Consider the following 27,890-nt stretch of genomic DNA (forward strand, 5'->3'; position numbering starts at 1 on the left):
CCTCACCACTACAGCCCTTGGCGGCTCGTTGGCTTTGGGTCTCCTTGCCAGGACCCGATGAGCCCCATCCAGCTCCAGGGGCCTCGGGAAAGCTCCCGTGCCCATCAGCAAATTGAGCATCATGCTCATATATGCCCCAGCATCGGGCCCCTCCACTCCTTCAGGGAGACCCAGAATCCGAAGATTCTTCCTCCTCGACCTATTCTCCAGGTCGTCGAATTTTTCCGCCCACCTCTTGTGCAGCGCCTCCACCTTCACCACCTGGCCCAAGATCTCGTCCTCGTTCTCCGAGGCTTTTTGCCGCACCTCCCGGATCGTCGCCCCTTGGGCCTTCTGGGTCTCCACAAGCTTCTCAATCGCCGCCTTCATTGGCGCCAGCATTTCTGTCTTCAGCTCCTCAAAGCAACGTTTAAGAAACTCCTGCTGCTCCTGCGACCAGTGCACCCATGCTGCTTGGTCTCCACCCGCCGCCATCTTGCTTTTCCTCCCTCGCACTTTTCGCTGCCCCAAGATCACTTTTTTAACCGCTCCACTCCTGGTCCAATCCATATAATGTCGGGAGGGCCTTGCTGTCACCTTCCCACACTGGAAGCCGTCGAACAATTGCCGTTGGGGTCCTGCCGAACGTGCTACCTACCTCGGCATAGCCGCACACGGAAATCGTTACATTATTTTCTCAACCTGGGATGTGGGCCTTTCTTGCCTATTCTTAATTGCTCTTGAACTGAGTGGCTTGCTGACTATTCCAGAGGGCATTTAAGAGTCAACCACATTGCTGTGCTTCTGGAGTCACATGTGGGTAAGACTGGGTGTGGACATAGAACATAGAACATTACAGCGCAGTACAGGCCCTTCAGCCCTCGATGTTGCGCCAACCTGTGAAACCACTCTAAAACCCATCTACACTATTCCCTTATCGTCCATATGTCTATCCAATGACCATTTGAATACCCTTAGTGTTGGCGAGTCCACTACTGTTGCAGGCAGGGCATTCCACGCCCTTACTACTCTCTGAGTAAAGAACCTACCTCTGACATCTGTCTTATATCTATCTCCCCTCAATTTAAAGCTATGTCCCCTCGTGCTAGACATCACCATCCGAGGAAAAAGGCTCTCACTGTCCACCCTATCCAATCCTCTGATCATCTTGTACGGCAGATTTCCTTCCCTCAAGGACATTAGTGCACCAGATAGTTGTTATAACAATCGGTGTTAGTTGCCATGGTCACTATAACTCAGACTACATTTTTATCTTCTGGATTATATTAATTGAATTTAACTTTCACCAGCTCCCAAGCTGGGCCGTGAACCTGTCTCCCCAGAGCATTAGCTCGGGCCTCTGGATTACTCGTCCAGTGCACATTTAATAGAATAAATACAAGATTCTTATGCTGTACAAAATAATGTTCTACTCCAGGTTAAAAATGATGCTGGCATGAGTAATGGGTATATCAATAGGTTGTCATCTAGCTAAAATTAATCAAAATTCATATACCCCGAAGCAAGAACAAAATCATTGCAATGTGCACTCCCTTTGCAGATAATACTATTTCCCAAAGCTTAAAGTCAGATCTAGTAGTCTTAAAATGGATTACTCTGTCCAATACTCAGGCCGAATGGGCGGCATGCTGGCACAGTGGTTAGCACTGCTGCCTCACAGCACCAGGGGTACAGGTTCAGTCCTGGGCTTGGGTGACTGTGTGTGTGGAGTTTGCACGTTCTCCCCGTATCTGCGTCGGTTTACTCAGGGCGCTCCGGTTTCTTCCCACGATCCAAAGAAGTGTAGGTTAGGTGGATTAGCCATGCTAAATTGTCCCTGTGTGTCCAAAACGTGCAGGTTAGGTGGGGTTACGGGGATAAGGCTGGGGAGTGGGCCTACGTAGGACTTCTTTAGACTGTGGGAGGAAACAGGAGCACCCGGAGGAAACCCATGCAGACAAGGGAAGAATGTGCGCACGGTAGCACAGGGCAGCATGGTAGCACAGTGGTTAGCACAGTTGCTTCACTGCTCCTGAGTCCCAGGTTCGATTCCCTGTTTGGGTCACCGTCTGTGTGGAGTCTGCACGTTCTCCCCGTGCCTGCGTGGGTTTCCTCCGGGTGCTCCGGTTTCCTCCCACAGTCCAAAGATGTGCAGGTGAGATGGATTAGCCATGAGAAATTGCCCTGAGTCCAAAGAAAGGTGAGGTTGGGTGGGGTTACTGGGTTACGGGCCTGGGGTGGAGGTGTGGACTTGGGTGAGGTCTTTCTAGGGGCTTTCTTTTTTTCTAAAAAATATTTTTATTAAGGTATTTGAAAACTTTTATTAAAATAAAGTAGACAATGACATCAACATGGTATAATAAACATTTCCCACCTCCCCCCCATCTCAATCTTCGCACACCCCAACCATACAACAACAATCCGGCCCTCCCCCCCTCCCCCCGCCTTGGAATATTGCATCTGCTGACATTTTAATTTCCCCCGAGAAAGTCGACGAACGGCTGCCAGCTCCGGGTGAACCCAACCATTGACCCCCCTTAAGGCGAACTTTATTTTCTCGAGACTGAGAAACCCAGCCGTGTCACTAACCCAGGTCTCTACACTCGGGGGCTTCGAGTCCCTCCACATTAACAAGATCTGTCTCCGGGCTACCAGGGAGGCCATAAGACCATAAGACATAGGAGCAGAATTAGGCCACTCAGCCCATCGAGTCTGCTCTGCCATTCAATCATGACTGATATTTTCTCATCCCCATTCTCCTGCCTTCTCCCCATAACCCCTGATCCCCTTATTAATCAAAAACCTCTCTATCTCTGTCTTAAAGACACTCAGTGATTTGGCCTCCACAGCCTTCTGCATTCCACAGATTCACCACCCTCTGGCTGAAGAAATTCCTCCTCATCTCTGTTTTAAAGGATCGTCCCTTTCGTCTGAGATGGTGTTTCCTGGTACCGGCCAAGACGTCTTTCGCCCCCTGAACTCCGGCTCTTCTGACACTCCAAAGATCGCTACCTCCGGACCTGACACCACCTGTGTTTTTTTTAAATAAATTTAGAGTACCCAATTAATTTTTCCAATTAAGGGGCAATTTAGCGTGGCCAATCTTCGCTGCACATCTTTGGGTTGTGGGGGCGAAACCCACACAAACACGGGGAGAATGTGCAAACTCCACACAGATGGTGACCCAGGGCCGGGATCCAACCTGTGAGGCAGCAATGCTAACCATTGCGCCACCGTGCTGCCCGCACCACCCGTGTTTTTAGCACCGTGGACATTGCCGTAGCAAAACCCTGCCAAAGCCCTCTAAGCTTCGGGTATGCCCAAAACATGGGGACATGATTTGCTGGGTTTCCCCCTCACCTCACATATCTACCTTCCACCCCGAAAAACTTGTTCATCCTAGCGGTGTCATATGTGCCTGGTGGACTACCTTAAATTGTATCAGACTGAGCCTGCCACATGATGAGGAGGTATTAACCCTGCTTAGGGCATCTGCCCATCGACCCATCTCTATCTCTCCTCCTAGCTCGTCCTCCCACTTGCCCTTAAGCTCCTCCACCGGAGTTTCCTCCGCCTCCAAAAGCTCCTGGTAAATGTCTGATACCTTCCCCTCTTCCACCCAGGTACTGGAAACTACGCTATCCTGTATCCCCCGTGGCGGCAGCAGCGGAAAAGCTGGCACCTGTTTTCTCAGGATGTCTCGCACCTGCAAATACCTAAACCCATTCCCTGCTGGCAATTCAAATTTATCCCCCAAGGCTTTCAAGCTGGGGAAGCTCCCATCCTTCTAATTCCTGCTCTTTGGCATCTCCGGAACCGACCATCTAGCCTACCCGATACAAACCTATGATTATTATAAATCGGGGTCCAAACCGATGCTCCCTCCACTCTCTTATATCTCCTCCATTGCCCCCAGATTCTCAGAGCCGCCACCACCACCGGACTTGTGGAGTATCGAGCCGGTGAGAACGGAAGAAGTGCCGTTATCAGTGCTCCCAAACTGGTGTCTTTGCATGACGCCGCCTCCATCCGCTCCCACACCGCCCCCTCCCCCACTACCCACTTCCTAATCATGGCTCTATTAGCTGCCCCGTAGTAATTGCAGAAGTTCAGCAGCACCAACCCACCCTCCCCCCGACTGCATTCCAGCAACACTTTCTTCACTCGCGGAGTTTTACCCGCCCACACAAAGCCCGAAATAACCTTATTTACCCGCTTGAAAAAGGCCTTTGGGATGAAAATGGGGAGGCACTGAAAAACAAACAGAAATCTTGGTGGGACAATAATTTTCACGGTCTGTACCCTCCCCGCCAGTGACAGCGGGAGCATGTCCCATCTCTTAAAGTCCCCTTCCATTTGTTCTACCAACCGGGATAGGTTTAACTTGTGCAGTGCTTCCCATTCCCAGGCCACCTGGATTCCCAGATATCGAAAGCTCTTCCCTGCCATTCTAAGCGGCAGCTCTCCCAGTCTCTTCTCCTGTCCTCTTGCCTGGATCTCCCTTCTCTCTTGCTTCGTTAAATGTCCTCGCTTTTCCCCATGTTCAATTTATACCCTGAAAAATTGCCAAATTCCCCCAAGATTCGCATTACTTCCCCCATCCCCTCCAACCGGTCTGAAATATCTTAGATTATCATAGAATTTACAGTGCAGAAGGAGGCCATTCGGCCCATCGAGTCGGCACTGGCTCTTGGAAAGAGCACCCTACCCAAGGTCAACACCTCCACCCTATCCCCATAACCCAGTAACCCCACCCAACACTAAGGGCAATTTTGGACACTAAGGGCAATTTAGCATGGCCAATCCACCTAACCTGCACATCTTTGGACTGTGGGAAGTGTAAGGTTTTCGGGCAATTCGGCCTTTTTGGAACTGCCCAAGAATAAAAACTCAGAGACTGTAAACTGACTTTTCAGCCAAGAGAACGGAACCAGTTTTCCCAGCAGGCCTGGTCCGCTGAGCTGAGTAGGGAACATAAGTATTTACACACCCCCCCCCTTGGAGCTACAAGGAAGAAGGAGCCAGACAACGAGATAAGATCAAAACACAGACCAAGGGGCACGGGAATACACAGGGGGCCTGCCTGCAAGCAGGACAATGGGATGGTCATAGCCCCATGCAAATGTAAATGACCTGGCCTCCACCAGAGCAGAATCCAATCAACACCCCATCAACATAGCAGCTATCTCCGGAGCAGATGGAAGTCTTTGAAAATCTTCAAGGGAGCTCAACCTCGTTATCTCAAAAAAAAACAGACTGGAGGCGGACCTAGGGGAGGTACTCCCATCTCGACAGGTCTGACCGGCTCAAAGGGGGCAGGACCAGCGGGAACTTTAAATCTTACCTTTTTCAATGCAAAAGGGGCTGGCCGATCACAGGACAAAGCCAGGTAAAACAATATAAAAGGGGCTGTGTTTTCGATTGGGGGTCTCTTCGTTCTTGGCTCGACCTCTGCACCCCTGACTTGACCTCTGCAGCCTGTGACCGTAAGTACTCTGCAGCAGCTTGCGAAGCTCCCTTGACTTTAATAGTGGTTGAGGCTTTGGGGAAGGGAACTTGTTTTTGTGCCTTGTGATATTGCTAAAACCTGTGTAAGCATAAGAATTTTTGTTGTGTCCGCTATATTACTTTTGAATATACATAGTGTATATTAGAGCATAAGATTTTATTGTGTTTCTTCTGTTGATGATTTTGACCTGGGTTTTACAATAAACCTTGATTTGATGCTAATTGGAGTCGTTTAAATTCTTCAATCCTTCACCAGCGATCTCTGACCAAGTCATTGTTAAAAATACTCCTCACCTTAATTCCGGGTTCAAGAATCGAGGGCCATCTTGAGCGATTCACTCAGGACAGACTGCTGGTTAGGAAATAAACAGCAGTGTCCTATTCTCTCTCTTGGGAAAGCTACTCTAGTGGAGTAGGAACCGGGTGGGTGTTGTACCACCGGCAAGAGAGAGAGTCACCTGGGTATTGGTAGGGGTCTGGAGATCTGTGTGATATAAGTCTCAGGCTGTCGGTTAGGAATAAACGGCAGGCTTGAGTCAGTGCTCTCTTCAGTGGAAGTGTCCCAGTGCGACATCCCCTGGCCTCTGAAGTTTCAGTGCCAGCTGGAGAGAGACACACACAGATATTCAAACCCCAGATATCGGCCCAGTAGTGGAGTAGCGGAGATGGCACCCTCTACAGAAGAAACTGGAGCACCCGGAGGAGACCCATGTACACACGGGGAGGATGTGCAGACTCCGCACAGACAGTGACCCAAGCCGGAATCCGAACCTGGGACCCTGAGCTGTGAAGCAATTGTGCTATCCACAATGGGTGCACGTGCTGCAATATACAAGAGCAGGTCATCTGCGTAAAGCGAGACCCGGTGCTCCAACCCCCGTACCAGCCCTTTCCAGTTCCTAGAGGCTCTTAACACCATGGCCAATGGCTCTATGGCCAGAGCAAACAGTAACAGTGGAGAGGGGGCACCCTTGCCTTGTCCCTCGGTGTAGTTTAAAGTACCCCGACCTCAATCGGTTCGTACACACACTCCCAACTGGTGCCTGATAGAGCAACCACACCCAGTCAATAAAGCCCTCACCAAACCCAAACCTTCCTAGCGTCTCCCACAGGTAGTTCCACTCCACCCGATCAAAAGCCTTCTTTGCATCCATCACGACCACCATCATAATAATAGTTAAAACCCTTCGAACATTGGCCTTGAGTTGCCTGTCCTTTACAAACCCCATCTGGTTTCTCCTATCACCCCCGGGACACAGTCCTCTATCCTTGTGGCCAATATCTTAGCCAACAGTTTGGCGTCCACATTCAGTAGAGAAATTGGCCTGTATGACCCGCATTGCTCCGGATTCTTCTCCTGTTTCAGGCTCAATGAAATCGAGGCCTGCGACATTGTTGGGGGGAGGACTCCCTTCTCTCTTGCTTCGTTAAATGTCCTCACCAGCAGTGGGCTCAATATCTCTGAAAACGACTTATAGAATTCCACCGGGTAGCCATCAGGCCCTCCATGCCCCTTGATTATTTCCTCAATCTCAATTGGGGCTCCCAGCCCTTCCAACAGATCCTCATCTACCCCCTGGAACCTCAACTTATCCCAAAAACTGCCTCATTCCCTAAACCCCAGCCGGGGGCTCCGACTCATATAATTTACAATAGAAGTCCTTAAACACCTCGTTCATCTCCGTGGGTTCAGGACAGTATTCCCGCCTCTACTCTTTACTTTACCTATATCCCTGGCCGCCTCCCTTTTCTTGAGCTGGTGCGCCAACATTCAGCTTGCCCTTTCCCCGTATCATAAATCACCCTCCTTGCCTTCCTAACTGTTCCACCGCTTTCCCTGTGGTCAATAGCCCAAACTCCGCCTGTAACCTCCGCCGCTCCCTCAGTAGCTCCGCGTCCGGAGCCTCCGAGTATCTCCTGTCCACCTGGAGTATCTCCACCACTAATCATAGAATTTACAGTGCAGGAGGCCATTTGGCCCATCGAGTCGGCACTGGCCCTTACAACGAGCACCCTACTGAAGCCCACATATCTACTCTATCCCCGTAGCCCAGCAATCTCCACTTAACATTTTTTGGACACTAAGGGCAATTTAGCATGGCCAATCCACCTGCCCTGCACATCTTTGGACTGTGGGAGGAAACCGGAGCACCCAGAGGAAACCCACGCAGACATGGGGAGATTGTGCAGACTCCGCACAGACAGTGACCCATCCGGGAATCGAACTTGGGACCCTGGAGCTGTGAAGCAACTGTGCTAACCACTATGCTAATCTATCCCTCTCAGCCCGTTCCACCTTTTCTCTGTGGGCCCGTATCGAGATTAATTCCCCTCTGACCACTACCTTCAGACCTTCCCAAAGCGTCGCTGTGGAGACCGCCCCCAGATCATTTGTTTCCAGGTAGTTCTGGATGGACTTGTTAACCCGCTCACAGATCGCTTCATCCGCTAGCAACCCCACATCCAGTCTCCACAGCGGGCGTTGCCCTCTCTCCACACTAACCCGTAGATCCGATGCATGATCCAACACTGCAATTGCCGAGTACTCAGTGTCCACCACCTCCGGTATTAGCGCCATGCTCAGAAAAAAGTCGATGCGGGTGTATACCTTGTGGACATGTAGGAAGAAGGAAAACTCCTTCGTCCTTGGCCGTGCAAACCTCCATGGGTCTATTCCCGCCATCTGTTCCATAAACCCCTTCAATTCCTTTGCCGCATCCGGCCTCCTCCCTGTCCTGGATTTTGACCGGTCCAATTCCGGATCAGTGACTGTGTTAAAGTCTCCTCCCATGATCAGGTTATGTGACTCTAAGTCTGGGATCTTACCTAAACCCGCCTCATAAATTCCAAATCGTCCCAATTCAGAGCATATCTGTTCACGAGTACCACCCGCACCCCCTCCAGCTTCAAACTCACCAATTTGTACCTACCTCCCTTGTCGAATGATTCTCCCTGCCGCGAATGCCACTCGTTTGCTGATCAAGATCGCTACCCCCTGGTCTTTGAGTCCAGCCTGTCGTGTTAAGCACACTGAGATAACACGGGCTGCAACTGGATGCAGCTATAACTGAAATATACTTCAGACCTTAAAGTTAGTTCAATTTGATATATTGAACCTGTCACACAGTTAGCTCAGTTCTCTGTGAGTTCGACTCTCTGCTAACCTAAGTGTGATTACTCTGTCTGACTGAACCAGACTAGCTCTTAGCCACGTGCTGTAGGTGTGATGTGATATATGCACCGGACTCACTCTGTAGATGTCCCCAGTGGAACGAGGTGGAGTGTGAGTGCCTCGTGCCTTTTCTAGTGGGAAACCACCCCCAAGTGTTCTGCCTGCTGATTGGTTATGTCCTGTTCTCTGTGCTCATTAGCTGCCTGAATGTATCTCATTATGTGCATGTCTGCATATCATGACATCTCCCCTTTTGAAATGTTTTTCTGTTGCATATGTGAAAGTATTTAATTGTGTAGGCCGAAAAACTAACTTAATTACATAAAATGGTAGATGGGAACATATCTACATGTGAAAACAGGTGTCTAATGTGCGAAAACAGAACATAGCAAACAAAACAAATGTTCATAAGTCCAGTCTCTGTGGCTTGCGTCTGATCCTGGTCGGCCAACGGAGACGAGGTGGTGGGGACGACGGCTCCTTGATGGGCGGGGTTGCAGCCGGACTGGTGGCCTCATGGTTCAAGGTGTCAGGAGGTGGCACAATAACAGATGGAAACAATGAAGAATGTGGTTGCGGGCAGGTAACTGTGCGCAGTGTGCGTCTGTTGCGCCGCACAACAGAGCCATCAGCCATACGCACAACATACGATCGAGGAGCAGCCTGTCGAAGAACAACCACTGGAGCTGACCAGCCTCCATCAGGTAGCTTGATTCGAACAGCATCTGCCGGGGATAGCACAGGCAAATCAGTGGCATGAGCATCATAGCCCTGCTTTTGCCGGTCCCTGAGTTTCTGCACCTTCTGTAGCACCGGGAGGTGATCCAGATCAGGCAAGTGTATGGCTGGAAGGATCGTCCGCAGGTCCCTGTTCATCAGGAGTTGAGCCGGTGACAGGCCGGTAGACAGAGAGGTTTCCCTGTAAGCAAGCAGCGCAAGGATGATGTCAGAAGCAGAATCCGCGGCCTTGCAGATGAGCTGCTTCATATGTGCACCACTTTCTCAACCTTCCCATTGGACTGCGGGCTGGAAGTGATGTGATGAAACTGATATAGCTGGGCAAATCTTGACCACTCTTGGCTGCTGAAGCAAGGCCCGTTATCACTCATGACAGTGAGTGGAATACCATGCCTGGAGAACGTCTCTTCACAGGCCTTGATGATGGTCTTGGATGTGAGGTCCGAGTGCTTCACGATTTCTGGGTAATTGGAAATGATTAGCACATAATCGCGACCATTGGCATGAAAGAGGTCGATGCCCACCTTGGACCACGGAGTGGTCATGATTTTGTGCTGCTGCAGCGTCTCCTTGCTCTGTGCTGGCTGGAAACGTTGACAGGTCGGACAGTTGAGGACCATATTTGAGATGTCCTGACTAATCCCAAGCCAATAGACAGCTTGCCTGGCTCTGCGTCTGCACTTCTCGACACCCAGATGTCCCTCGTGGATTTGCCGGAGCACCAAGCTCTGGAGAGTGGAATGTCAATGCGGTCCAGCTTGAGGAGGACACCATCAACCACCGTCAGGTCGTCCTTCACATTGAAGAATTGAGGGCACTGCCCTTTTTGCCAGCCATTGGCGAGGTGGCGCATGACACGCTGTAGAAGAGGGTCTTTGGCTGTCTCCTCGCGAATGCGAATCGCCTTTTCATCCGACGCCGGGAGGTTGCTGGCCCATAGCTGCACCTGATTCGATCGGTTGCACGAATACTGGCGGGTCAGCAGGCAAGGCTACGGAGCGGGGCAAGGCATCCGCAATAATGAGCTCCTTGCCAGGCATGTACACGGATTAAAAGTCGTACCTTCTGAGTCTGAGGAGGATGCGCTGCAGCCGGGGCGTCATGTCGTTCAGGTCCTTGTGGAAAATGTGGACCAGAGGCCAGTGGTCCTACTCGACGGTGAACATCGGCAGGCCGTAAACATCATCGTGGAACTTGGTAATTCCAGTGAGAAGGCGCAGGCATTCCTTTTCAATTTAGGTGTACCGCTGCTCGGTGGGTATCATCGCCCGTGATGAGTAGGCAACCAGTGCCCAGGATGAGATGTCATCGCGCTGGAGCAACACCGCGCCGATGCCGTCCTGGCTCGCATCTGTCAAGATTTTCGTTTCCCTGTCAGGGTCAAAAAATGCCAATACAGCTGCAGTGGTGAGCTTGGCTTTCAGCTCCAACCACTCTGATTGATGAGCTGCCTGCCACTCAAAGGCAGTCGGCTTTTTCACCAGGTGTCCGAAGGCCGTGGTATGTGAGGCCAGGTTTAGGATAAACTTTCCCAAAAAGTTTACCATGCCTAGGAAGCGCAGCACCGCCTTCTTGTCTTCAGGGGTCTTCATGGCTTCGATGGCCTTGACCATGTCTGTGTCCGGGCGCAAGCCCTGCTGAGATATCTGGTCACCTAAGAACTTCAGTGTCGACATGTCAAAGCAACACTTGGCCCTGCTCAGCTTGAGGCCATTGACATGGACACGGCGGAATACCTGCTGGAGACGAGAGATGTGCTCTTCGGGAGTCATGGACCATATGATAACGTCGTCCACATACACACGAACCCCTTCAATGTCCTCCATCTTCTGCTCCATGATTCTATGGAAGATCTCCGAGGCCGCGACAATGCCGAACGGCATGCGATTATAGCAGTACCTGCCAAACGGTGTGTTGAAGGTGCAGAGCCTCCTGCTGGACTCATCCAGCTGGATTTGCCAGAACCCGTGTGACGCATCTAACTTTGTGAAAAAACGGGCGTGTGCGATCTCACTTGTTAGTTCCTCCCGCTTCGGGATGGGGTAGTGTTCCCGCATTCTTTTCTGGTTGAGATCCTTGGCATCAATGCAGATGCGCAGCTCCCCCCGAAGGCTTCTTTACACATACCATCGAGCTGACCCAGTCAGTCGGCTCTGTAACTTTGGAGATGATGCCCTGGTCCTGAAGATCCTTTAACTGCGCCTTCAGGCGCTCTTCAGTGGAGCCGGGACCCGGCGTGGTGCGTGGACCACAGGCGTGGCATCAGGCCGCAGCACGATCTTGTACCGATATGGCAGAGTGCCCATCCCGCCAAACACATCCGGATACTGAGCGAGGATGTCGTCAATGCCGGCTTAAAGATCATTGGGGGAGGTCATTGTGTAGACCCGCTGCACAAGGTTTAGCAGCTCGCATGCATGTGCGGCGAGCAGGGAGGCCCTGTCTGGCTTGACGATTTCAAACCTTAGCCTTGCGTGAATGCTCCTGTTGGAGATGAGCAGATGGCAGGATCCCAGTGCTGTGATGGCATTGCCGTTATAGTCCAGGAGCTGGCAGGCTGCTGGAAGGAGCTTGGGTGGCTTCTTGATGCGGTTGAAATCTGCCTGTGAAAGGAGATTGGCAGAAGCACCTGTGTCCAGCTTGAACTGGATAGAGCATTGATTTATTTGCATCACCGCACACCATTCGGCCGCAGAATCCACAGTGAGGATGGGCAGGCCCCATGATGACAAGGAAAAGATGGAAAATTATAGGCCAATTAGCCTAACCTCGGTTGTTGGCAAGATTCTAGAATCCATTGTTAAGGTTGAGATTTCTAAATTCTTGGAAGTGCAGGGTCGGGGATTAGGACAAGTCAGCATGGATTTAGTAAGGGGAGGTCGTGCCTGACAAACCTGTTAGAGTTCTTTGAAGAGATAACAAATAGGTTAGACCAAGGAGAGCCAATGGATGTTATCTATCTTGACTTCCAAAAGGCCTTTGATAAGGTGCCTCACGGGAGACTGCTGAGTAAAATAAGGGCCCATGGTATTCGAGACAAGGTCAATGCTGGCTTAAAGATCATTGGGGGAGGTCATTGTGTAGACCCGCTGGAGACATGGATTGACAATTGGCTGTCAGGCAGAAAGTTGGGATAAAAAGTTCTTTTTCGGAATGGCAACCGGTGACGAGTGGTGTCCCGCAGGGTTCAGTGTTGGGGCCACAGCTGTTCTCTTTATATATATTTTTTTAATTAAATATTTTATTGAAAATTTTTGGTCAACCAACACAGTACATTGTGCATCCTTTACACAATATTATAACAACACAAATAACAATGACCTATTTTATAAACAAAAAATGAATAAATAATAAATAACAAAAATGAAAACTAGCCCTAATTGGCAACTGCCTTGTCACAGGTAACACTCTCCAAAAATATAATTTAACAGTCCAATATATAATTATCTGTAGCAACGACCTATACATACTATACAGTATATATTAACAACCCTGAGAGTCCTTCTGGTTCCTCCTCCCCCCCCCCCCCCCCCCCCGATCCTGGGCTGCTGCTGCTGCCTTCTTTTTTCCATTCCGTCTATCTTTCTGCGAGGTATTCGACGAACGGTTGCCACCGCCTGGTGAACCCTTGAGCCGACCCCCTTAGGACGAACTTAATCCGCTCTAGCTTTATAAACCCCGCCATGTCATTTATCCAGGTCTCCACCCCCGGGGGCTTGGCTTCTTTCCACATTAGCAATATCCTGCGCCGGGCTACTAGGGACGTAAAGGCCAAAACATCGGCCTCTCTCGCCTCCTGCACTCCCGGCTCTTGTGCAACCCCAAATATAGCCAACCCCCAGCTTGGTTCGACCCGGACTCCTACTACTTTTGAAAGCACCTTTGTCACCCCCATCCAAAACCCCTGTAGTGCCGTGCATGACCAAAACATATGGGTATGATTCGCTGGGCTTCTCGAGCACCTCGCACACCTATCCTCCACCCCAAAAAATTTAATGAGCCGTGCTCCAGTCATATGCGCCCTGTGTAATACCTTAAACTGAATTAGGCTTAGCCTGGCACACGAGGACGATGAGTTTACCCTGCTTAGGGCATCTGCCCACAGCCCCTCCTCGATCTCCTCCCCCAGCTCTTCTTCCCATTTCCCTTTTAGTTCATCTACCATAGTCTCCCCTTCGTCCCTCATTTCCCTATATATATCTGACACCTTACCATCCCCCACCCATGTCTTTGAGATCACTCTGTCCTGCACCTCTTGTGTCGGGAGCTGCGGGAATTCCCTCACCTGTTGCCTCGCAAAAGCCCTCAGTTGCATATACCTGAATGCATTCCCTTGGGGCAACCCATATTTCTCGGTCAGCGCTCCCAGACTCGCGAACTTCCCATCCACAAACAGATCATTCAGTTGCGTTATTCCTGCTCTTTGCCACATTCCATATCCCCCATCCATGCCCCCCGGGGCAAACCTATGATTGTTTCTTATCGGGGACCCCCCCAAGGCTCCAGTCTTTCCCCTATGCCGTCTCCACTGTCCCCAAATCTTCAGTGTAGCCACCACCACCGGGCTTGTGGTGTAGTTCCTCGGTGAGAACGGCAATGGGGCTGTCACCATAGCCTGTAGGCTAGTCCCTCTACAGGACGCCCTCTCTAATCTCTTCCACGCCGCTCCCTCCTCCTCTCCCATCCTCCTCCATCTGTTCCACCAACCGCGTTAAATTTAACCTATGCAATGTGCCCCAATTCTTAGCTATCTGGATCCCCAGGTAACGAAAGTCCCTTGTTACCTTCCTCAACGGTAGGTCCTCTATTTCTCTACTCTGCTCCCCTGGATGCACCACAAACAACTCACTTTTCCCCATGTTCAATTTATACCCTGAAAAATCCCCAAACTCCCCAAGTATCCGCATTATTTCTGGCATCCCCTCCGCCGGGTCTGCCACGTATAGTAGCAAATCGTACGCATACAAAGATACCCGGTGTTCTTCTCCTCCCCTAAGTACTCCCCTCCACTTCTTGGAACCCCTCAACGCTATCGCCAGGGGCTCAATCGCCAGTGCAAACAATAATGGGGACAGAGGGCATCCCTGCCTTGTCCCTCTATGGAGCCGAAAATATGCAGATCCCCGTCCATTCGTGACCACGCTCGCCACTGGGGCCCTATACAACAGCTGCACCCATCTAACATACCCCTCTCCAAAACCAAATCTCCTCAACACCTCCCACAAATAATCCCACTCCACTCTATCAAATGCTTTCTCGGCATCCATCGCCACTACTATCTCCGTTTCTCCCTCTGGTGGGGCCATCATCATTACCCCTAACAACCTCTGTATATTCGTGTTCAGCTGTCTCCCCTTCACAAACACAGTTTGGTCCTCGTGGACCACCCCCGGGACACATTCCTCTATTCTCATTGCCATTACCTTGGCCAGGATCTTGGCATCTACATTTAGGAGGGAAATAGGTCTATAGGACCCGCATTGTAGCGGGTCCTTTTCCTTCTTTAAGAGAAGCGATATCGTTGCTTCAGACATAGTCGGGGGCAGTTGTCCCCTTTCCTTTGCCTCATTAAAGGTCCTCGTCAGTACCAGGGCGAGCAAGTCCACATATTTTTTATAGAATTCGACTGGGAATCCATCCGGTCCCGGGGCCTTTCCCGCCTGCATGCTCCTAATTCCTTTCACCACTTCTTCTACCTCGATCTGTGCTCCCAGTCCCACCCTTTCCTGCTCTTCCACCTTGGGAAATTCCAGCCGATCCAAGAAGCCCATCATTCTCTCCCTCCCATCCGGGGGTTGAGCTTCATATAATTTTTTATAAAATGTCTTGAACACTCCATTCACTCTCTCCGCTCCCCGCTCCATCTCTCCTTCCTCATCCCTCACTCCCCCTATTTCCCTCGCTGCTCCCCTTTTCCTCAATTGGTGTGCCAGCAACCTGCTCGCCTTCTCCCCATATTCGTACTGTACACCCTGTGCCTTCCTCCATTGTGCCTCTGCAGTGCCCGTAGTCAGCAAGTCAAATTCTACATGTAGCCTTTGCCTTTCCCTGTACAGTCCCTCCTCCGGTGCTTCCGCATATTGTCTGTCCACCCTCAAAAGTTCTTGCAGCAACCGCTCCCGTTCCTTACTCTCCTGCTTCCCTTTATGTGCCCTTATTGATATCAGCTCCCCTCTAACCACCGCCTTCAATGCCTCCCAGACCACTCCCACCTGGACCTCCCCATTATCATTGAGTTCCAAGTACTTTTCAATGCACCCCCTCACCCTTAGACACACCCCCTCATCTGCCATTAGTCCCATGTCCATTCTCCAGGGTGGGCGCCCTCCTGTTTCCTCCCCTATCTCCAAGTCCACCCAGTGTGGAGCGTGATCCGAAATGGCTATAGCCGTATACTCCGTTCTCCTCACCTTCGGGATCAATGCCCTACCCAGCACAAAAAAGTCTATTCGCGAGTAGACTTTATGGACATAGGAGAAAAACGAGAACTCCTTACTCCTAGGTCTGCTAAATCTCCACGGGTCTACACCTCCCATCTGCTCCATAAAATCTTTAAGTACCTTGGCTGCTGCCGGCCTCCTTCCAGTCCTGGACTTCGACCTATCCAGCCCTGGTTCCAACACCGTATTAAAATCTCCCCCCATTATCAGCTTTCCCATCTCTAGGTCCGGAATGCGTCCTAGCATCCGCCTCATAAAATTGGCATCATCCCAGTTCGGGGCATATACGTTTACCAAAACCACCGTCTCCCCCTGTAGTTTGCCACTCACCATCACGTATCTGCCCCCGTTATCCGCCACTATAGTCTTTGCCTCGAACATTACCCGCTTCCCCACTAATATAGCCACCCCCCTGTTTTTCGCATCTAGCCCCGAATGGAACACGTGCCCCACCCATCCTTTGCGTAGCCTAACCTGGTCTAACAGTTTCAGGTGCGTTTCCTGTAACATAACCACATCTGCCTTAAGTTTCTTAAGGTGTGCGAGTACCCGTGCCCTCTTTATCGGCCCGTTCAGCCCTCTCACGTTCCACGTGATCAGCCGAGTTGGGGGGCTTCCTACCCCCCCCCTTGTCGATTAGCCATCACCTTTTTCCAGCTCCTCACCCGGTTCCCATGCAGCTGTATCTCCCCCAGGCGGTCCCCCCCCCGCCCATCCTCCCCCATACCAGCTCCCCCCTCTCCCCAGCAGCAGCAACCCAGTAATTCCCCCCTCCCACCCCCCCCACTAGATCCCCCGCTAGCGTAATTACTCCCCCCATGTTGCTCCCAGAAGTCAGCAAACTCTGGCCGACCTCGGCTTCCCCCAGTGACCTCGCACCGTGCGACGCCCCCTCCTTCCTGCTTCTCTATTCCCATCATGATTATCATAGCGCGGGAACCAAGCCTGCACTTCTCCCTTGGCCCCGCCCCCAATGGCCAACGCCCCATCTCCTCCACCTCCCCTCCTCCCCCCATCACCACCTGTGGGAGAGAGAAAAGTTACCACATCGCAGGATTAGTACATAAAACTCCTCTTTCCCCCCTTTTTAACCCCCCTCTTTGCCCCCCACATTCGCCCCACCACTTTGTTCAAACGTTCTTTTTAATAACCCACTCATTCCAGTTTTTCTTCCACAATAAAAGTCCACGCTTCATCCGCCGTCTCAAAGTAGTGGTGCCTCCCTCGATTTGTGACCCACAGTCTTGCCGGTTGCAGCATTCCAAATTTTATCTTCTTTTTATGAAGCACCGCCTTGGCCCGATTAAAGCTCGCCCTCCTTCTCGCCACCTCCGCACTCCAGTCTTGATAAACGCGGATCACCGCGTTCTCCCATTTACTGCTCCGAGTTTTCTTCGCCCATCTAAGGATCATTTCTCTATCCTTAAAACGGAGGAATCTCACCACTATGGCTCTGGGAATTTCTCCTGCTCTCGGTCCTCGCGCCATCACTCGGTATGCTCCCTCCACCTCCAACGCACCCGCCGGGGCCTCCGCTCCCATTAACGAGTGCAGCATCGTGCTCACATATGCCCCGACGTCCGCTCCCTCCACACCTTCAGGAAGACCAAGAAACCTCAGGTTGTTCCTCCTTGCGTTGTTTTCCAGTGCCTCCAACCTTTCCACACATCGTTTCTGATGTGCCTCCTGCGTCTCCGTCTTCACCTCCAGGCCCTGTATGTCGTCCTCATTCTCGGCTGCCTTTGCCTTCACGACCCGAAGCTCCCGCTCCTGGGTCTTTTGTTCCTCCTTTAGCCCTTCGATCGCCTGTAGTATCGGGGCCAACAGCTCTTTCTTCATTTCCTTTTTGATCTCTTCCACACAGCATTTCAAGAACTCTTGTTGTTCAGGGCCCCATGTTAAACTGCCACCTTCCGATGCCATCTTGGTTTTTGCTTGCCTTCCTTGCTGCTGTTCTAAAGGATCCACTGCAATCCGGCCACTTTCTCCTCCTTTTTCCATCCGTATCCAGGGGGGATTCCCTTCTGGTTTACCACACAGTGTTTTTAGCCGTCAAAATTGCCGTTGGGGCTCCTCCTATCAAGAGCCCAAAAGTCTGTTTCACCGGGAGCTGCCGAAACGTGCGACTCAGCTGGTCATCGCCGCACCCGGAAGTCTATATATTAACGATCTAGATGACGGGACTGGGGGCATTCTAGCTAAGTTTGTCGATGATACAAAGATAGGTGGAGGGGCAGGTAGTATTGAGGAGGTGGGGAGGCTGCAGAAAGATTTAGACAGTTTAGGAGAGTGGTACAAGAAATGGCTGATGAAATTCAACGTGGGCAAGTGCGACGTCTTGCACTTTGGTAAAAAGAATAGAGGCATGGACTATTTTCTAAACGGTGACAAAATTCATAATGCTGAAGTGCAAAGGGACTTGGGAGTCCTAGTCCAGGATTCTCTAAAGGTAAACTTGCAGGTTGAGTCCGTAATTCAGAAAGCAAATGCAATGTTGTCATTTATCTCAAGAGGCTTGGAATATAAAAGCAGGGATGTACTTCTGAATCTTTATAAAGCATTAGTTAGGCCCCATTTAGAATACTGTGAGCAATTTTGGGCCCCACACCTCAGGAAGGACATACTGGCACTGGAACGGGTCCAACGGAGATTCACACGGATGATCCCAGGAATGGTAGGCCTAACATACGATGAACGTCTGAGGATCCTGGGATTATATTCATTGGAGTTTAATAGAAATCTTCAGGGGAGATCTAATAGAAATTTACAAGATAATGAATGGCTTAGATAGGGTGGACGTAGGGAAGTTGTTTCCATTAGCCGGGGAGACTAGGACCCGGGGCACAGCATTAGAATAAAAGGGAGTCACTTTAGAACAGAGATGAGGAGAAATTTCTTCAGCCAGAGAGTGGTGGGTCTGTGGAATTCATTGCCACAGAGGGCGGTGGAGGCCGGGACGTTGAGTGTCTTTAAGACAGAAGTTGATAAATTCTTGATTTCTCGAGGAATTAAGGGCTATGGAGAGAGAGCGGGTAAATGGAGTTGAAATCAGCCATGATTGAATGGTGGAGTGGACTCGATGGGCAAAATGGCCTTACTTCCGCTCCTATGTCTTATGGTCTTATGTTCGCACCTGCGCAGTGTGGTGATCGGCCGCTTCATTATCCCATTCGCATGCGTGGGGCTCCGGTAAGAGCGCACAAAATGGCCGCTTTCATCAATGTTGAGGTGCTGCATCAGGGCGATGGCCTGCACCCTCTCTGCTTCGTGGGAGGCAAGCTTCTCATTTTCAGCCGATTCGTATTGGGAATATCGATTTTTGGCGTGCTCAGCACTGTACACGTTTCAATCGCGACTGACAGGGTCATATGCTTGATTTTTAAAAGCTGCTCTCTCAGAGGATCAGAGTGAACTCCAAAAACGATTTGGTCTATGATCATGGAGTCAGCAATATCACCAAAGTTGCACGACAGCGCTAGTAGACGGATATTAGTTCGGAAGGAGTTGAAAGATTCATCTGTACCTTGTAGGCGTTGTTTGAATACATAGTTCGCAAAGATTTCATTGGTGTCCACTTCACAATGACTATCAAACTTGCCCAGGATGGCCTGAAACTTTGTCTTGTCCTGGCCTTCGGTGAAGTTAAATGAGTTGACGAGTTGGATGGCTTGATCCACCGCAGTTGAGAGGAGAAGCGCGATCTTCCTTGTATCAGACGTACCCTCGAGGTCTGAGGCTTCGATGTACAGCAGAAACCTTTGCTTGAAAGTCCGCAAGTTGGCACTGAGATTGCCAGAGGTCCGCAGCTGTTGAGGAGCCTGGATCTTCTCCTTGGTGCTGGGATACATTTGCTGGTCGTCACGGAACAGATTGAGGTAAACCACCTGGGGATAGCAGTCTTCTGGTACCATGTCGTGTCAAACACACTGAGATAACACGGGCTGCAACTGGATGCAGCTATAACTGAACTATACTCCAGACCTTGAAGTTAGTTCAATTTGATTTATTGAACCTGTCACACAGTTAGCACAGTTCTCTGTGAATTCGACTCTCTGCTAACCTAAGTGTGATTACTCTGTCTGACTGAACCAGACTAGCTCTTAGCCACGTGCTGTAGGTGTTATGTGATATATACACCGGACTCACTCTGTAGATGTCCCCAGTGGAAAGAGGTGGAGTGTGAGTGCTTCGTGCCTTTTATAGTGGGAAACCACCCCCAAGTGTTCTGCCTGCTGATTGGTTATGTCCTGTTCTCTGTGCTCATTCGCTGCCTGAATGTATCTCATTATGTGCATGTCTGCATATCATAGCACAGCTCTGAGTGGAATACTTGGCAGACCCACCCCTTTCTCAATCGAGTTTGATCTGTAACCTTTACGTGTGTCTCTTGTAGTATTGCCACATCCGCCTTCAGCCCCCTCAAATGCGCAAACACGTGTGCCCTCTTGACCAGTCCATTCAGCCCTCTGACGTTCCATGTAATCAGCCTGGTCAAGGGGCTTCCACCCCCCCCCCCCGCCCTGCTGACTAGCCATCCCCCTTTATAGGCCAGCCTCTAGCTTGTGCCCTTCACCTCCTCGGGCCCCCATCGGGCAGTCGGCATTCCCGACCTCCCATTTGTCCCCAAGTAACAGTTCCTCCCCTGTCAGAAAAGCAGCTCCCCCTGTCCCACCCCCTCTACCCAGCAACAAGACTAGAAACCCAACCCCCAAGTCAAGCTCCAGCTTAATACCTGCTCACCCCCCACTGCGCTTCCGAGAGTCAGCTGACCCATGCTGACTTAATAGCGCCCGCCCCTGGCACCAAGCAGTCTGGCTCCCCAATTTTTCTCTCTCCTCTCCTCTCCCCCCACATGGATAAACATTTTAAAAGCATCACATTCCCCAGTAAACAAACATCAGAAAAAACAGTGAAGAAACAGCCACTTTAGAAAAATAATCACCCAAAAAGCAGAACCCACTCCAAGCCCATCCCCCCACTAACCAGCTCCCTGCAAGACAAAGCTACCTTTAGCCATCCATGAAGTGGAGATGCCGGCGTTGGACTGGGGTGAGCACAGTACGAAGTCTTACAACACCAGGTTAAAGTCAAACAGGTTTGTTTCGATGTCACTAGCTTTCGGAGCGCTGCTCCTTCCTCAGGTGAATGAAGAGGTCTGTTCCAGAAACACATATATAGACAAATTCAAAGATGCCAAACAATGCTAGGAATGCGAGCATTAGCAGGTGATTAAATCTTTACAGATCCAGAGATGGGGTAACCCCAGGTTAAAGAGGTGTGAATTGTATCAAGCCAGGACAGTTGGTAGGATTTCGCAGGCCAGATGGTGGGGGATGAATGTAATGTGACATGAATCCCAGGTCCCGGTTGAGGCCGCACTCATGTGTGCGGAACTTGGCTATAAGTTTCTGCTTGGCGATTCTGCGTTGTCGCGGGTCCTGAAGGCCGCCTTGGAGAACGCTTACCCGGAGATCAGAGGCTGAATGCCCTTGACTGCTGAAGTGTTCCCTGACTGGAAGGGAACATTCCTGCCTGGTGATTGTTGCGCGATGTCCGTTCATTCGTTGTCGCAGCGTCTGCATGGTCTCGCCAATGTACCACGCTTCGGGGCATCCTTTCCTGCAGCGTATGAGGTAGACAACGTTGGCCGAGTCGCACAAGTATGTACCGCGTACCTGGTGGGTGGTGTTCTCACGTGTAATAGTGGTATCCATGTCGATGATCTGGCACGTCTTGCAGAGATTGCCATGACAGGGTTGTGTGGTGTCGTGGTCACTGTTCTGAAGACTGGGTAGTTTGCTGCAAACAATGGTTCGTTTGAGGTTGCGCGGTTGTTTGAAGGCAAGCAGTGGGGGTGTGGGGATGACCTTGGCAAGATGTTCATCGTCATCAATGACGTGTTGAAGGCTGTGAAGAAGATGACGTAGTTTCTCCGCTCCGGGGAAATACTGGACGACGAAGGGTATTCTGTCGGTTGTGTCCCATGTTTGTCTTCTGAGGAGGTCGGTCGGTTTTTCGCTGTGGCGCGTTGGAACTGTCGATCGATGAGTCGAGTGCCATATCCTGTTCGTACGAGGGCATCTTTCAACGTCTGTAGATGTCTGTTACGCTCCTCCTCGTCTGAGCAGATCCTGTGTATACGGAGCGCTTGTCCATAGGGGATGGCTTCTTTAATGTGTTTAGGGTGGAAGCTGGAGAAGTGGAGCATCATGATCTGCACACAGGATCTGCTCAGACGAGGAGGAGCGTAACAGACATCTACAGACGTTGAAAGATGCCCTCGTACGAATGGGATATGGCACTCGACTCATCGATCGACAGTTCCAACGCGCCACAGCGAAAAACCGGACCGACCTCCTCAGAAGACAAACATGGGACACAACCGACAGAATACCCTTCGTCGTCCAGTACTTCCCCGGAGCGGAGAAACTACGTCATCTTCTTCACAGCCTTCAACACGTCATTGATGACGATGAACATCTTGCCAAGGTCATCCCCACACCCCCACTACTTGCCTTCAAACAACCGCGCAACCTCAAACGAACCATTGTTTGCAGCAAACTACCCAGTCTTCAGAACAGTGACCACGACACCACACAACCCTGTCATGGCAATCTCTGCAAGACGTGCCAGATCATCGACATGGATACCACTATTACACGTGAGAACACCACCCACCAGGTACGCGGTACATACTCGTGCGACTCGGCCAACGTTGTCTACCTCATACGCTGCAGGAAAGGATGTCCCGAAGCGTGGTACATTGGCGAGACCATGCAGACGCTGCGACAACGAATGAACGGACATCGCGCAACAATCACCAATGTTCCCTTCCAGTCGGGGAACACTTCAGCAGTCAAGGGCATTCAGCCTCTGATCTCCGGGTTAGCGTTCTTCAAGGCGGCCTTCATGACCCGCGACAACGCAGAATCACCGAGCAGAAACTTATAGCCAAGTTCCACACACATGAGTGCGGCCTCAACCGGGACCTGGGATTCATGTCACATTACATTCATCCCCCACCATCTGGCCTGCGAAATCCTACCAACTGTCCTGGCTTGATACAATTCACACCTCTTTAACCTGGGGTTACCCCATCTCTGGATCTGTAAAGATTTAATCACCTGCTAATGCTCGCATTCCTAGCATTGTTTGGCATCTTTGAATTTGTCTATATATGTGTTTCTGGAACAGACCTCTTCATTCACCTGAGGAAGGAGCAGCGCTCCGAAAGCTAGTGACATCGAAACAAACCTGTTGGACTTTAACCTGGTGTTGTAAGACTTCGTACTTTAGCCATCCAAACAGCCCCTTATTACAAATAGCACTACTTATACTTATACAACCCAGCACAACAAATCGCCGCCACAGTACTCTCCAAGGCTTCAGTGTCTTTTAATTCGCCTTCAGCCTCTTTTCTTTGATGGAAGTCCATACTTCGTCTGGTGTTTCAAAGTAGAAGTCCCGTTCCTTATGTATGACCCACAGACGGGCTGGGTACAGCATTCCAAACTTCACTCCCTTCTTAAAGTGGGCCGTTTTTGCCCGTCGACATCTGTGCCATCTCCCCGAGGCCCTGCTCTCGGCCATGCTTCCCCGCGTTACCAGCTCTGCTCGTGTCTTCCTTATAGGACTTTGTCTTCTCACACGGCCACTTCTGGTCCAATTCTCCACACACCAGAGGGGGATTTCTCCTTACTGTCTCACTCTTCACCGATTTATCCCATAAAATCTGGAAAAAAACAGGGAAAAAGGTCCAAAAGTCCGTCACAGGCGGGAGCTATCAAATGTGCAACCTACTCTTCCATTGCCACCACCGGAAGTCCCGGGCCGGTGCAGACTCGACGGGCCGAATGGCTTCTATCTGTACTGTAAATTCTATGATTCCACACAGTCACCCGAGGTCAGAATTGAACCTGGGTTCCTGGCGTTGTGAGGCAGCAGTACTAATCACTGTGCCACTGAACCGTCCCAAGTTTCTCTGGTGTTTTTGGAGCTGCGCACTTCCAGACAAGTGTGGGGTATTCCAACCTGCTCTTCTAGCCACAGTATTTATATGACTGGTCCAGTTCAGTTTCTGGTCAATGGCAAACTCCAGGATGTTGATGCTGGGGAATTCAGAAGCGGCAGTCAAAGGATGATGATTAGATTCTCTTTTGTTGTATATGATCGTTATCTAGCACATGTGGGTCACAAATGTTACTTGTCACTATTAGCCCAAGCCTGAATGTTGTTCAGTCCTTGCATGCAGGCATGGACTGCTTCAGTATTGATTCATGTTGAATACTGTTCAGTACTTTTTGCAATTTCTCAGGCACGGACTGCTTCAGTGCCTGAGAAATTGCAAAAAGTACTGAACAGTATTGAACATTAATCAATCATCAGCGTACATCCCCACTTCTAACCCTATGATGGAGGGGAGGTCATTGATGAAGCAGCTGAAAATGGTTGTGTCTAAGCAACTCCATCAGTGATGTCCTGGGGCTCAGATATTTGGCAACAAACAACCACAGCCATCTTCCTCAGTATGAGATATGACTCAAACCAGCAGAGAGTTCTCCCCTGATTCCCATTGACTCCAGAACTCAGGCTCCTTGATGTCATACTCGGTCAAATGCTGGCTTGACGCCAAGGACAGTCACTCTCACCCCATCTCCGGGATTCAGCTCTTTTGTCCATGTTTGAACCAATGTTCTAAAGAGCTCTGGAGCGGAGTGTTGATGAGCAGGTTTTTGCTGAGTCAGTGCCACTCGACTTGTTAGCACTGGTTGACCATTTTTCTGATGGTTGAAAGTAGACTGGTAGATTGATAATTGGTTGAATTGTATTTTTGTGGACAGGATTGTTCTCCTTTGAATATAACGGGCTGATTGACATTGCAATACGAAATATTCTCTGGAATTTCTACATGGTGAAGAAATGCTGACAAAAATACATTTTACCAGAAGGCAAAAGCAAGGAAAACAGGATGACTATATGGAATGTTTGCATATCCTGACTATTGTTGATAAAAGCACATTGTTCAATAAATTCTATGATAGTCAGTCAACAGAATCCTCACTTTAGTCTCAGATTCAAATTTGGCTCAGTGACCGTAATGTTCAATGTTGACGTATATTTTTTGCACTTGATTCGGTTTATACAAGGCATTCTTCCTTTGATAACACAGGGTTAATTTGATGGGTAGTTCTCAAGCACGTTAATCACATAAGCAGAGATATATGCTGTAACGCAGCCAAAGTAAAAATAGGAAGTTTTCTCTTAGGTTTAGTACTATGACAGGAAAGATTTACTTCATACCTCAGTGGTTCAATAGAATTGTCTATATTAAAGTATAAATCTGGCATAGTTTGAGCATTGAAGAAAGATCTGTACTGCATCATTGCCTGTGTAAATATACTGCTGTTAGATCACTGTGAAGCTTCACTCCAGGAGCTGTGGATTCAGAAGTGGTCTGATGCCAACAGTGTGCTTGTCAAAATAACTTCCTGAGGCGGTGTTTAAAGAAAAATCCCAGCAGCCTTTGCTGTTTCTTTCAGAGCTCTGATTAAGGTGTGAGCCGATCATGAGACACGTTTTTGCTTGGTTGATTTATACTTAGATACGACAAAACAACAAGATGTATTCTACAGAACCTATCCCTCATTATCAAATTATATAGGAATTCCTTTTAAAAGGTATTCTCAGCCATCTTATTACTATTGCACCCAGAAAGCTGTGCAGCTTAGCAATGAGTGAAAAATTGCATTAAGGAGCTTGTAATTGCCATTAATTATTTACACATTGCAAATATATTTCAGCTGCTGGACTTTTATTTATTCATTCAGGGAGCGTTGCTGGCTAGGCCAACATTTATTACCCATCCCTCATTGCCCTTGAGAAGGTGTGCTGAGCTGCCTTTTTGAACTTTCTAGTACATGTGGTGTAAGTACACCCACAGTTCTGTTAGGAAGGGAGTGCCAGGATTTTGACCCAGTAACTGTGAAGGAACGGCAATACTGTTACAAGTCAGGATGGTGTGTGGCTTGTAGGGGATCTTGCAGGTAGTCATGTTCCCATGCATCTGCTGCCCTTGTCCTTCTCAGGGGTAGAATGTGTGTATTTGGAAAGTGCTCTCAAAGGATCCTTGGTGAGTTGCTGCAGTGCATCCTGTAGATTGTACACACAGCTGCCACTGTGCATTGGTGGCGGAGGGAGTGAATGCTGAAGGTGGTGTATGGAGTATTTAGTCCTGGATGGCATTGAGATCCATGAATGTATTTTGGAGCTGCACTCATTTGGGCAAATGGAGAGTATTCCATCACACTCTTGACTTGTGCCTTGTAGATAGTGTACAGGCTTTGGGGAGTCAGGAGGTGGGTTACTTGCCACAGGATTCCCAGTCTCTGGCCTGCTCTTCTGCCCACAGTATTTATAGTCCAGTTAAGTTCCTGGTTAGCGGTAACCCCCAGGATGTCGATAGTGGGGCCTCAGAAATGGTAATGCCATTGTACGTCATGGGGAGATGGTTGATTCTCTCTCTTGTTTAAGACTGTCATTGTCTGTCATTTGCCTGGCATGAATGTAACTTGCCCAAGGCTGGCTCTTAGACAGTGCAGATCCAAAGGTCAGATCCAAGCCAAAGCAGAAGTCTGACTTGGGATTTGAAAAATGGGATGCTGCTATTGGGATTCCAGCAATTTTCTTTTCTGGCTTGCTATTTTATGGTAGGGAAAGTGAAGGACAGGGCTTCCAGCCACCTCTTATATCAAAGGGGTGAACCTGGGGAAAATCTTAGGATATAGCTCAAGAAACTGTTCTCAGCATTTTTACAGTGACATCATTTCCAGCTGAGAAATGGTATGAGTCCCATGAAAAGCCACAAAATGTATCTGAACTAAAGTCACCTCAGTCACAGGAGATTGATTGCCGTCTGATGAACTAAAGCTAACTTTTTGGAACTGCACACTGCCCTCAGCCACCCACTGGAAGCACCTCAGCAGGTCTGAAGGGAATTCCATTCTGTAGGTTGATTGGTGCCAATGTCATTGAAACGTTCTTGCTGGCATTGGAGGCCCTCTCACCATGCACCTGAACCCTTCCATTAATGTGGGAGGTAGCCAGTGCCAGTTAGACCTCAGCTGGAGTATTGTGTACAATACTGGGTGCCACAGGTACAGAAAGTGTTGTGTTATTCACCCTGGGGTAACACGGGCTGCAACTGGATGCAGTTGTACTGTAAAGCAGACACCAAACTTAGACGTTAGTTCAATAAGTTTTATTGAACTTCTGCAGCAGTGCACACAGCTTGCTGTGGGTTGACACTCTACTAATCTAAGTGTGCTAACTATAACTAACTAGACCAGGCTAGCTCTGATCCACGTGTAGCAGGTGCTAACTGATTTTTTCCGGAAGAGGCGTGCAGGGGCCTGTCGGGAGGTGAGTATTTGCTTTAAAAACACTTACCTGGTCCCGTTTCTGTTCTTCTTTTCTGTGTTATTTTTGTAAAAAAAAATTTTAATATAAGGCGGGAACCGGAAGTTCGACCCGGAACCGGAAGTTCGACCTGCGGACTTCTGGGAAGGTTCCCCCCCCACCAATAAATTCTGGTGGAGAGGAAACCCGAGACACTACACGTGTAGTGTCTCCCACCCGCCCTCCTCCTCTTACCTAATAATAAGACCCATTGGTGTGAGGTAAGTGCCATATTTACATTATTATTTTTTTTTAAAAATTTTTATTTATTAATCAGATCTTGGTTGGAAGTTAAAGGGATGGCAGGGAAGGGAGTGCAATGTTCCTCCTGCAGGATGTTTGAGGTGAGGGATGCCGTTAGTGTCCCTGCTGATTTTACCTGCAGGAAGTGCAGCCATCTCCAGCTCCTCCAAGACAGAGTTAGGGAACTGGAGCTGGAGTTGGATGAACTTCGGATCATTCGGGAGGCAGAGGGGGTCATAGATAGCAGCTTCAGGGAATTAGTTACACCAAAGATTGGAGATAGATGGGTAACTGTAAGAGGGACTGGGAAGAAGCAGTCAGTGCAGGGACCCCCTGCGGTCGTTCCCCTGAGGAAC

The sequence above is a fragment of the Scyliorhinus torazame genome, chromosome 4 (genome assembly GCF_047496885.1).
Source record: "Scyliorhinus torazame isolate Kashiwa2021f chromosome 4, sScyTor2.1, whole genome shotgun sequence".
Taxonomy (NCBI): domain Eukaryota; kingdom Metazoa; phylum Chordata; class Chondrichthyes; order Carcharhiniformes; family Scyliorhinidae; genus Scyliorhinus; species Scyliorhinus torazame.